Source organism: Euprymna scolopes, chromosome 27, assembly GCF_053919585.1.
Source record: "Euprymna scolopes isolate OS-2025 chromosome 27, ASM5391958v1, whole genome shotgun sequence".
NCBI classification, from domain to species: Eukaryota; Metazoa; Mollusca; class Cephalopoda; order Sepiida; family Sepiolidae; genus Euprymna; species Euprymna scolopes.
Window position 1 is genome coordinate 32964452 of NC_136508.1, and position 12564 is coordinate 32977015.

At 32.9% G+C, this 12564-nt stretch overlaps 1 protein-coding gene across 1 annotated transcript in view; it reads left to right on the forward strand.

Moving 5' to 3' along the window:
* The window catches only part of LOC145248803 (uncharacterized), a 2668808-nt gene that overhangs the window by 1667477 nt on the left and 988767 nt on the right, over positions 1-12564 (forward strand). The window lies entirely within an intron of this gene.

Sequence of the window (12564 nt, forward strand, 5' to 3'; positions counted from 1 at the left end):
CCAAAATGGCGAAAATTCTTTCCTAATTATTCTTGAATATAAATTAGGGAATAGAATACCTAATATTTACGTATTCCACTTTTCTAGACTTTCAAATATCAATTTTTTTTCCCCCCCCAAAAAAACTCTTTTTCACACCCAAACAAGGCATATTGCTACTTGGAATGTAAGTGGCTGTTATTCGGGATCGGATTTAACAGTAGCCTGTGAGCAGTTGAACAAAGAGATGTTTGTTCACATTACATTTAAACTTCTGCATGTTTGTCACGAAAGCAGGAAACCGGGATCAACTTCGAAAGTCTAGCGGTCTAAGGGAACAAACTATTAGAGTAGAAGACTTTCCAGCATCTAGGGACCTCAATAATGAAGGGGTGGGATTTTACTGCTTGTCGAGTTAGTTGGGAGTATGTGCGTCAAGAGAGCACAAATGCTATGAGTTCATCAGAGCACATTCTATTAACCGAGAATGTAACTTCTCTTTGTGTCTTTGAAGCATGTGATTATACAACAATTCCGCACTTTTTTTACGTGATCCCTTGTATTATCATTGAATTCTACGAGATCTTTCAAGCTGCATTGGTTGGTTAGTTGATTGGTAGAGGCAAACAAAACAGTATTGCATTATATCATCATCTTCTCCACATTCGTAGATGCTTGTGTCGATTTTGTAGTCTCATTTGGCAATAGAAGTTTTTGATTGCCTCATTCATATCTTCTATTGGGTCAAGAGTGCTTCTGAGCCGGGATGGAAGACTTCAGAAGTGGAAATTCCACTGTCAGAGGAATGGGAGAGATTTTCTAGCCCTCTAGCTTTCTAGTCCACAGCTGCAGTCTCATTACTTTCTGAGATATTGTTAGGGGCTGGACAAAGCTGGAGAAGCTTCTCTTTCTGATCAAAAGAATCAACTTACCCACATCCAATTACGACCTTAGGAATGAATTAATTTCTTGGATGGCCGATCTGATTTGTGTCACAAGAAGTCTCCTGTATAGTTGGCCTTGAGGTTACACTAATTTTCGATTGAACATTTAGTTCTCCTAGGTTTTAGCAAAAACATGTGTGCAAATATGTAGCCAGAAAAGTTTGTATGAATAAAAAATTATACTCTATACTATCTTTACTTACCTGACGTTTCACAGTAATGTTCTTATTTAAAATTTGTTTAAAACTGTGCCGTTATTTTTCTCAAATATTATTTTTTGCTTCAAGCAAGGTGTAATAATCCTGTACTGACGAATACAGTTATGTCTCTTATTTTATGATGACGTATGGCTGAAAATAATTTTGATCCGGTCAAGATAATTTCTAGAAGGAAATAAATTGATTTGCATTTTAATGCTCTTAAGAACATTATTTTTTTAACTTCTGTCCACTGCGAACAAGGTGTATTGCCATTTGGATGTAAGGGGCTACCATTTGGGACCATGTTTACAAGTTACTATATAAGGAGATGTTAGATGTCTGCTTACATTACATTTAAATTTCTGCATAATCAGAGAAGCATGAAGTAGGGAGGGAATTCCAAAGTTTAACATTCTGCGAGAAGAAGCAGTAAAAGGCTTTCTGACATCTAGAGACCTCTGCAGTAAAAGGATGGGATTTTGTTGCTAAATGTGTTTGTCAGGGGATATGTATGTCGAGAGGGTACAAGTGCAATGATTTCATGAGAGAACATCCATTAAAATACTTGCAAAATAGACACAGGAATGCAGCATTGCAGCGATGTGACAGAGGTTGGAGCTTTGTTGACAGTGCTTGACCTATTCGATTGGAGACTCTTTTTTGTACCCTATCTAAGCGAGAAAGAAACTAGTGGTCAATGCATCAGCCCAGATGTGGCAACAATGATACATGCATGGGCGATTGGATACTCTCAGATAGAAGTAATTTTCTAACACAGTTAAGGGAACCCACCTTCTTTGCAGCAGCCTTTGCAATGCCCTTAATGTATTTGTTTCAGTTTGTTACCTCTGAATATTAAGCCAAGAGGGTTGAAGAAAGAGCTCTCAGGTAGGATGTTTTTAGTTATGGTTGTTGGGAATTGAGAAGGTTTCTTGTAATTGTTAAAGGAAAGAAGCTTAATCTTAGTAGCATTAAATGTTACCAACCATTTACAGCCCCATTCCACTGCATACTGAATTTTTACTTAAAACAAACGTAAGTAACTCTATATTGACGAATACAGAGTTACTTTTCTTTGTTTTTAAGATGGTGTTCATATGAAATAATTCTGATCCGGTCATAAAGGAATGAAATTTAATTGCATTTTAATGTTTTTAACGACATACTATACTTATCAAAAAGAAAACTCACAAACCAGAATCAAATATTGGTTTTGTAGGAAGAGAGCTATCGATGACAAAAATCAAGAAACTTTATTTTATGCATTAGATAGAAGATGTGCATGCATAAAATGTGACTGACTTGAAAATTGCTATTTAGGTAATTCTACAAAATTCAATCTTTCCCTCGGCTTTCCATTGAATTTCCATAGATTGCAACAATGTGATTATTGTAAACGAATTTCATTTCGCTGTTCTTGTCTTTGTCTTCCTACTCGCCACCCCACTTTTTCGTTTTCCTTCCACGCCTGGAAAAAAGTAACCCGTGGTTTGTTTAAACAACCGAGCTGACGACAACCGGCACTTTCCCGCCATCTTTGCTTCCTTTTATAAAACTACTCAGTTCAATATTTCCTCGTCTTCCTCCTCCTATTTTGTGGAAAAAAGTAAATTTATGTCTGCATCTATTTTGTTGTTCTCATGCAAGCTGTAAGCAAAACCAAAGAACATCTTTAGAAAGACGAAATACTTTTTTGTGTTTGTGTTGAGCAATATAAATGTGTATGTCTATATGAATAGTATATGTATAAATATGCGTATAATATATGTGTGTATAGAATAATCCATACATGTGTGTAATATATATAATATCATGTGTGATAGTATATACTACACATTATATATATATATATATATATATATATATATATTGTTTAATTTTACTTCAGTTGAAGTTCTCAGAAATCAAATGGCCCTCTTCCTGGGGCTAACATTTGATCTCTATATTATATATATATATATATATATATATATATATATATATATATATATATATATTCGAATATTCTAGTGAAGTTTTTCTTTACCTCTTAAACACTGAGTAAGTTGAGAACATAATCATCCTCTCTCTAATTGACAATTTAAATATGTTATGATATATCTTTGTTGTGATCCCTTGATCTTACTTGATTCCAGGAGAAGGATGATTACTACAATAATGACTACTGTACATTCTCTAACCCTTATCTTTGAGTGGTATCTGGGCCTTGGTAAGTCGTAACTCCTATGTAAAAAACAAAAAAAAAGGAAAAATAAACTGTTTACTATGAAACGTTGTTTAGGGGATTTAAAAATAAAACAGTATATTAAATCATGGCTTCTCAGCTGTGTTGGTCAGACACCACCTCCCTTTAAAACACAAACAAAATTATTTTTAATACTGGATCTAGAATTTTTCTCAAGATAAATTTTGGCTAATCAACTCATGTCATTCAAAAAATATTTTTTACTTGTGTCCTCCGTCCCTTTCTCCACAAATCCATGTGCATAACTACAAACTACTGTTTTTATGTGATGTTTCGTTGAATCCATTCTATATTTTATCACCCCCTTCTTTGTTATTTGTATTATTTTTGTATATTTATATTCTTATTTACTCGTACCATCTCTATAATTATAAGTTAATAAAAATATATATGTATGAAAATATGTATAAAATTAAATATAATATAAATATATAGATTTTTTATTATATTTTCAATTTTTTATTTTTATTTTTACTATTTTTTTTTACACATCATCCTTTTTTGAATTTTCGGATACATACATTTTTAGATATATTATACATTACTTATGTGATTCTGGATAATTTCTATTAATCTACTTTGGTTAATTTGCTATGATTTAAAAGTATCAGGATACCGAGTAAATGCTTTATTTAACTGTTAAATATATTTTTCACCACCTTGTTTAATCATTCTTATTACTAAACTAGATACTGAGGGTATAAAATCTATCAAATTTAGGGTAACAGGAGCTATTCTTAAAAACTCTGGCATAATGCTACAGTAAAACATATACATAGGACATGTTCTATTTTTATGTGGAATACGACCTATTTTAAAGGGGAAGGAGTTTCTTTTATCGAACATTTTATAAATATCCCATCCTCAATTTTTATATCTAAATCCAGGAACGTAGCGTTTGTTCCTCTATGTTGACAGTTTAATTCTTACTCCTTAGGATAAATGAAATGTTTATTTTTTTCAAATTCCTCGTTATCATATATATATATATATATATATATATATATATATATATATATATATATAAGGTCGTCTATAAATCTCTTGCAACCATGATTATTATACGTTTTAGATATGTAATTTTTTATTAATGATGACATATATATATATATATATATATATATATATATATATATATATATATATATATATTCTAGTCTATGTAAATACAGATTTGCTCAGAAAAGTGGAGAATCTAAGCCTATAGGAATGCCTATATTTTATTTTCTATTTGAAAGTAGCTTTCTTCAATAAGATTACTTATAAATATTTTTAAACTACTTTTGGAAACACTAGTCTTACCATTTTTCGTTGGACACCAAAAGGCTTTATATATATATATATATATATATATATATATAGTGTGTGTGTAATAATATATATCATTATCTTTGAGAAAGAGTTTATTAGTCATTGCCAGAGGCGTCCCTACCAGGGAATGGTGACGGATTGATTGACTAGAATCTTAAATACTTCACGATTATATTCTCAGTATCGCCAGCAGTGAGGATTGAACCTATAATCTCCAGAAGACTGTCACTTAGAACTGAATTTTACTTAGTACTTTATCCATTACGACACAGATCATTGCAAGGCATTTACTCGGTCATGGCTGATGGAATGGGAGTAGGGTAACCCATAGGTTAAATAAAAGATCAGGTTCGAAATTTTTTCAGAGTTTGACAGAAAAATATCCAAGTTCGACAAGATGCACCTAAATATGATCAGATGTTAGATCGACTGAAATGTTATGAAAATAACACTCAAGATGAGAACAGTTTGAAAATCAAATAGTAGAAGTTATGAATCCTCATCTCTGAAATTCAGAAACAAATATTTTTGTGTGTTCAATTATATATATAGACCAGAATCATGTCATACACATCTATAAGTACTGTTAATTATCCCTGATTATGGATTCATAGAAACTAGAAAGTACTCAGATTAAAAGTTACTATGAAAGCTCCATCAGCCAGTTCTTTCTTTAATCAAGAAAATTAATAAGAAAATTAGAAAGAATCAAAGCAGAAATATGTAGACAAGAATTGTCTCTGTTATTTAATGAAACGAAAGAATGTTGCCTAAATACACACACACACACACACACACACACACACACACACATATATATATATATTAATGTTAGAATGATTAATTGGAATTGGAAATTGAAAAAATCAGATCTTTTTAGGGTATTGGAATTAAAAAAATTTTTTGCCTATTTTCCAATGCTAAAAACGATTGTTTTTATTTCTTTATTTTTGCCTAAAACTTAATTTCCATGGTTCGTATTAATGATGAAATGATAAATATTTATTGATTTTAAATTTCCAGCAAAACTAAAATCTATAGGTCACACCCACAAGGGTATTTTTACATTTATAAAAGTATAGTCACATATTACACGAGGCTGTGCAGTAATCTGACCTACACCGCCCTACACACAAAACAACTCTATACTTGGAAATTTATAAAGAATTGGAATCAGTAATTGTATCAGAATCAGGGAAAATATTCGTCCCATCACTAATATTTTACACATACACACACACATATTTATACACACACACACACATATATATTTATACACACATACATATACATAAACAGACCCATACATATATTTATACACACATGCATACATACATTTACACACATATTTATAAAGGTGAGAATGTGTGAGGATGCTTCCCAACCTATATTCTCAACGAATTTTTTTCTACAGACTTGCAAATTGGTGTATAGGGTATTCAGACATGTGGAAAACTTTTTAATCAGTTTTCATTCAGAAAAAAAAAAGGCTGCTAAAATTGAAAGATTCGTACGTGGGGGGAGGGGGCTCATCGGATTTTTTTATCTGCATGTGTGAATGGTTCACATGATAGATCCTTGTGTTAAGGATAAGTAGGTCTGAAAACACTTTTTAAAGATTGTGTCAAGCTGGCCTTATGATTATCGTACTTGACGGAGTATCTTAAGTTTTTGGTTTCGATCTCAGCTATAGAAATTTTTCCATTTTTACTTACAAGAAGAGAATTGTTGAGAAAGAAACATAATACACACAATCACATGTCTCGGTTTCTTTCCGTATTTTTTTTTTTTTTTACTTAATTTTTTAATGTTAAGTTTAATACCGGGCAACGCTGGCTCCATCTTCTAGTGTGTGTGTGTGTGTGTATATATATATATATATATATATATATATATATATATATATATATATAGAGAGAGAGAGAGAGAGAGAGAGAGAGAGATGTTTATAAACACGTATGCACAAGCACACAAATATATATGTGCGTTAAATTCCTTGGAGAGTATTTTCATCACAGTTTCTATGGCTGTTAACAATCCAGCCTGATATGAAATTTCCTCTGAATAAACTCCACACAATCGTGTACTTATTTTTTCTATGTATTGTATAGATTCTCTGAATTGCATTATGATTTTGGTTTTCATCGAGTTTGTATAAATTACGTTCATATATATATTTTTTTTATATGTTACGCAAATTTTCTGTTTTCTAAAACCATGTACCAAAATAGTGTTTGAATCGCAGAGAAATATAAACATTCGCCATTTCTTGCTGCGTTTCTTGATATTATTATTAGTCTCGTCTTCTATTTTGTCGAATTCTGTTAAAGAACTTGAAATGATCCTCTGCTTCTTTAAATTTTATCTAAAAGATGCGAAAACACTTTTGGGGCATGTTTTACTATGGATAACAAATCGAAAAAGTGGTCAATAAACAAATGTTACCAAAGGCAAGATAAGTTACTCTTCTACCTACCTGGATAAGTTTTTGATGTTTTAACTTATTTTAAAGCGTTTATTCAGTTTGAAACGCAAGTAGTACAGAGCGCTTCAGTTAAAATGACAACAAAGATGGCGGACATGAGGCTGCGACCTTTTGGAGTCTCGAGAATCAATCGAAACACGAACATGAAACAAAATACTGATAGAAATCCAATATATAAATGTCACAGTGATATTTATTTGGTAGATTTTTACCATTATTTTTATTTATTTTGGAGTTTTGAATGATTCGCGAGACTCTAAAAGGTATTAGCCTCATGTTCGCCATCTTTGTAATCGTTTTAACTTAGGTACTTGGCTTGCAAAAAATGCCTGGGTAATCCCATCAGCATTTCTCGGCAGGGGCACCTTTAAGCGATTAGCAATAAATGTTTCCCTTCTTAAAGAAAGAAGGCAAATCCTGGGAGAGTGAACCTCCTAGAACTGCACATGACCAGAGACACACAAGGAACAAACCATCTTAATAATGGCCTAGACGCTGTTGACTTTGGTGCTGAGGGATTAACCTGCATGAAATATTTAATTAATTTACAAGGTGCAACGATAAAATTGTCGCCATAGAAAAGTCGACATGATTTCATTTCCGTTTGACGTAAAACGGTTTTCTTTTTTTGTTGTAACTGAGGTGTACCCAATTGAACTCTGGAATCTTTCTGAACCTGGGATCTTACTCGAGAATTTGCTTTGGATTTCGAATGGAGCCCTTTATTTAATCCACGAGCGTAGCATGCTCTGGATCCATCAGCCATGACCGAGTAGAAATTCTTCGCAATTGTAATTTTGGGTCGCTCACACTGCTATATATATATATATATATATATATATATATATATATATATTATTATTATTATTATTTATTTTACTTTTTTATAATAGTACTCTGCGTACGTGTGTTTCGCTGCTCTATAGCAACAAAATAATTTTAAAAGCAATAAAAATAGCTAATAATATCAGCAGGGGCCCCGTAGCATAACAATATAAGCACTCGACTATAAAACCTATAGTCTGAGGTTCGAACCCTAATACAGTCAAACTATGCTGATGAGTTGTAGAACAGCGAAACACGTATGCATAAAGTACTGTTTTAAAAAAGTAAAATAAAAATAAATTATACGTTTATGTCCTAAAAATAGGGGCGATATTTCTTAAGGAAAACTAATTCCCTGAGTTTCTAGGTAGGAGACGCGAATACCGAATATTTCATTATCGCTAAAAAATCAACAACAACAATTTATATTGAACCTTCAACCTCCAGAAGAGTATCACTTACAACTAAATTTTACCGAGTAAAATGTGGAACTCTGGAATATGCACAGAGCCCTTTATTTAATCCGAAGTATGCTCGCGTTCCATCGGTCTTAGCTAAATTGCGATTGTATTTTTTGTACTTAATTCATCACAAAACAAAAACTATAAAAAAAAACTAATAATAAAACTGAATTAGTTATGAAATAAACTAGTGATTAGTTTTGCTAAATAACTGGTTTTGTTAGCCAACAAGTTGTGCATTGACCCTTTCTTCCTGGTCAGTTGTTTTTGAAAGCATTACTAATAGACATGTCAACAATACCGAACAATAAAGCAAAAAGGAAACACCTGAATACAAATTCGCAATTTAATTATTTTCAGACATAAAAAAGTGTTTCTGTTTCATTGAGTGAGACTTGCATAGCTAAATGATATTCCTACGTTTGTCAGCGAGTGTTTCATCAAAACAGCTATTCTTCATTGAAATGTTTCCATTGAAGAATGAAAACTAAAAAGGATTCAACTCTATTGTTTATCACTTAATATTCCCTTTGAACCTTTCAAAATATTTCAAATCAACAATTTGCCATTGTATAGCTGGTCTTAAAAGATATCATTTATAATCAATGCTGTGGGTGGGAGGAATACCAGAAGAGTTGGTTTGGTTAATCAAAGAATTATATGATTTTTTTTATAGCAAAAGCAACCAAAAAAGAGAAATTTTCGCTATCTAAACGACTTTTAAGCAATGGTAATCACTTAACAGAATTTTTGGAGCCTTTTAGAGCTGTGAGAAAGGTAGGTTCTCTCTACCGTGTTAGAAAGCTACTAACACCCGAAAGTATCCTGTACCTCTATAAGGCCGCCATTCGCCCATGTATGGAGTATTGTTGTCATATTTGGACTGGTGCATCTGCTACTAGTCTCTCACTCCTAGACAAGGTTAGGTCCTGAACTGTCATCTAAGCTTCAGCCTCTGCCCCATCGACAAAATGTAGCATCCCTCTGCCTGTTCTACAAGTACTTTAACGGTGAATGCTCCAACGAACTGCAAGCACTTGTATCCTCTCGACATAAATATCCCCCGACAAACCCGACAAGCAGCAAAATCCCACCCCTTCATAGTTGAGATCCCTAGATGTAAGAGAGCCTTCTACTCCAGTAGTTTCTTTCCCAGAACCGCTGGACATTGGAATTCCTTTCCGGGTTCCTGCTTCCCCAACTGTACTGACATGCAGAAGTTCAAGTGTAACGTGAACCAACATCTTGCTGCCCAACTCCCCACACAGTACCCCTGTAGCTTATGTCCCTGATAGTAGTCCTCTACATCAAAGTGGCAATGTGCCTTGTTTGGGGTGAAAATGTAATAAAAAAAAAACGTCAGCCAGACTGATTAAAATTTCACACTTTTCATTTACCAATGTTTACTTTGGCTTCAAAGCCAACACAGTCTGAGAATTATTGAAATTTGTTGACCATTGTACGTTGCTGCTTGTCCATCCTCCCAGACTGTTGCCTCCTGTCTTTCAACGGGAGTAAATTCATTGCTTTCTACCTGAGGCGCCCCTACCAGGAAATGCCGACGTGGCTGCTAAGTGCTCTTCCTTCTTTAGGAGCACTTGCTTAAGTCTCCCCCACCTTGTGGCCTTGGGTCACATCTTTCTGTGACAGGAAGAAAGTAAATAGCAAACCATATCAGCCGAAAGTTTTTTTTTTTTTCTCAGCACCAAACTCAAAAGAGTTTAGGTCAAGTTCTTAACCAGGGGTAAATTTACCCCTAAAGGGTAAAAATTATATAGTTGGGAGTAAATAATATAAGTATCTGATAATTTGAAAATAATTATTTCTTTTCAAATTGTGTCATGTCTAAGAAACGTACTGGGATTCACATGTTCAATTTGACTTTGTTGTTGTTTTGTATACCGTAACTATTTTTATACAAAACAATGTTTTTTTTTTATCTTCTTACTTTTCTGTCACTTTATAGTGGCTATGATTTTTTTTTTCTATAGGAGTAGGGGTAAATCGAGAAATGCATAAAGCTGAGGGGTCAATGATGGAGGAAAGATTGCTGGTCTGGGTCATTGTTGACATAACTAGCTCTCTCTTGACTAAGGTATGTTTCTAGCCCTGTGCAGTGCTAGGAGATTCACTCTGCTAAACTTTACCTTCTTCCTTTGAGAAGAGTTTAGTTTATTGATAATCGCCTAAGGCACACATACCAGTGAAAGTTGATAGAGCTGTGCAGGTATCTTTTAACTTGACAATTTAAGAGGTGCACTCACCCAACCGTAACCCCTAAAAACTTTTAAATTATATACAAAAATTTTAGAGAAAAGTATTGCTCTAAATCAAATTTTGAATTATATTAAGTAATACGTATTTAAAAGGATCACTGTATTAATATGTATGTGCTTGGTAAAATCATAAACTATTGAACTTGTTACCAATTATGGAATATATATTCTAGACAACAGGATGTCTAACGTGGGCATATCATTATTTATTTATTTATTTTTATTTTTTTTTTTTTGTAAATTACATGATTTAATAATGTGCTGCTAAAACTGTACCATATCCCTTAAAGAAAGAATATCTTTTAATTTATAACTAATGCTATATTTTTTGGTCATACCAATCCTGAGACGGGATATTCTACTAATATATATATATATATATATATATATATAGGGTGTTTTTTTGTTTGTTTTTGTTTCTTTCAAGGTTACGAACTTTAAATTGGCAACTATTTTCTTTAATTGCAGATTTAGCAACTATCAGTAAATTTTGGTTCAGATTAGTTTGACAATTCATCATGAGGAAACTCACACCCGAGTAGCGTTTTCAACTGATATGATAAATTTACTGAGGGAGACATTTGATAAACAAATAATTTCACGAAATGGATCTCTCAGCTGGCTACCTCATTCATGTGATTTAACTCCATTAGATTATTTTCTTTGGAGATATGTAAAGTTCATGTCTATGCTGATAAAACAGACTCAATAGACCACTTGGAAGACATTCAATGTGTTATTGCTGAAATACAGCCTAATTTAATGTGTAGAGTTTGTGAAAATTGGACCTCTAGATCATGCCATATATGCGCGAGTTGTGGGGGTCATATGCTTGAGATTATATTTAAATTAGAAATGCTAAAAATTATTATTGGAAATAAACTACATATTTGTATGATAAAAATATTTTGCTGTGATTTATTTTAATTTAAAGTTAGCTTTTAAAACAGCACTCCCTTTATATATGTGTTAATATCTGTGCGTTTCTTATAGATAGGCAGGTTAGAATCTACATAAAATGTAAAAGAGTATTTAAATATAACATTTTCTGGGGTAAGATTATGGAAGTGTTTCCAAGGGAGATTTTGAGGGAAGAATTTCTCTTAAAATTTCAAGCATATCCTATTTTGATGAAATTTATATCATACTAGCGAGGGGTACCCGGCGTTGCCCAGGTATTTGTAGGGGTGTAACCGAACTATAGTATATACAGATTCCTGAATCTGACGAAAAGATTCCTGAGTTTGATAAAATACATCCGAAGAAGGTTGGAAGTTACATTGTCTGAAACATTGTGAGAATAACACTAAAGATGAGAGCAGTAGTCTGAATAAGTCAAATAATATGAATTATTAATCCGCATCTCAAAAGTTTAGAAATATCTAGTGATGTGTATATATAGTGTAACCCGGATATAAGAGATTTTCTCTGGTTCCAAATTCGAGTCTGTGTTAATTTATAATGTAACCCGGATGTAAGAGAGATGCATGGAGAATGAGTCTGTTATATCCAGCTTACACTTTGGCCTTCGGGACAAGATCAAAGTGTAGTATCTGTTCTTCAGATGCTGCACTTCTATTTCTTGTTCTCTTTCGGTGAAGGAGAAATCCTTCACGACTGAGACAATTTTTATTTTTGTACCTTTTCTCCACGTTAAAAAACGACCCTGGTGTCTAACTCTGTCCCGTGGGGAGGCATAGTAAATAGGTACACTATATTTAAATATTTCAAATCTTGAAAATGTGAAACATGTAATCATTGCTAGTCTTTACCTTATCGTTATTTTCATAAAAAGTGTCCAACTGAGCTCCAAATAGCTCCTTGTGAGGCATTCACAG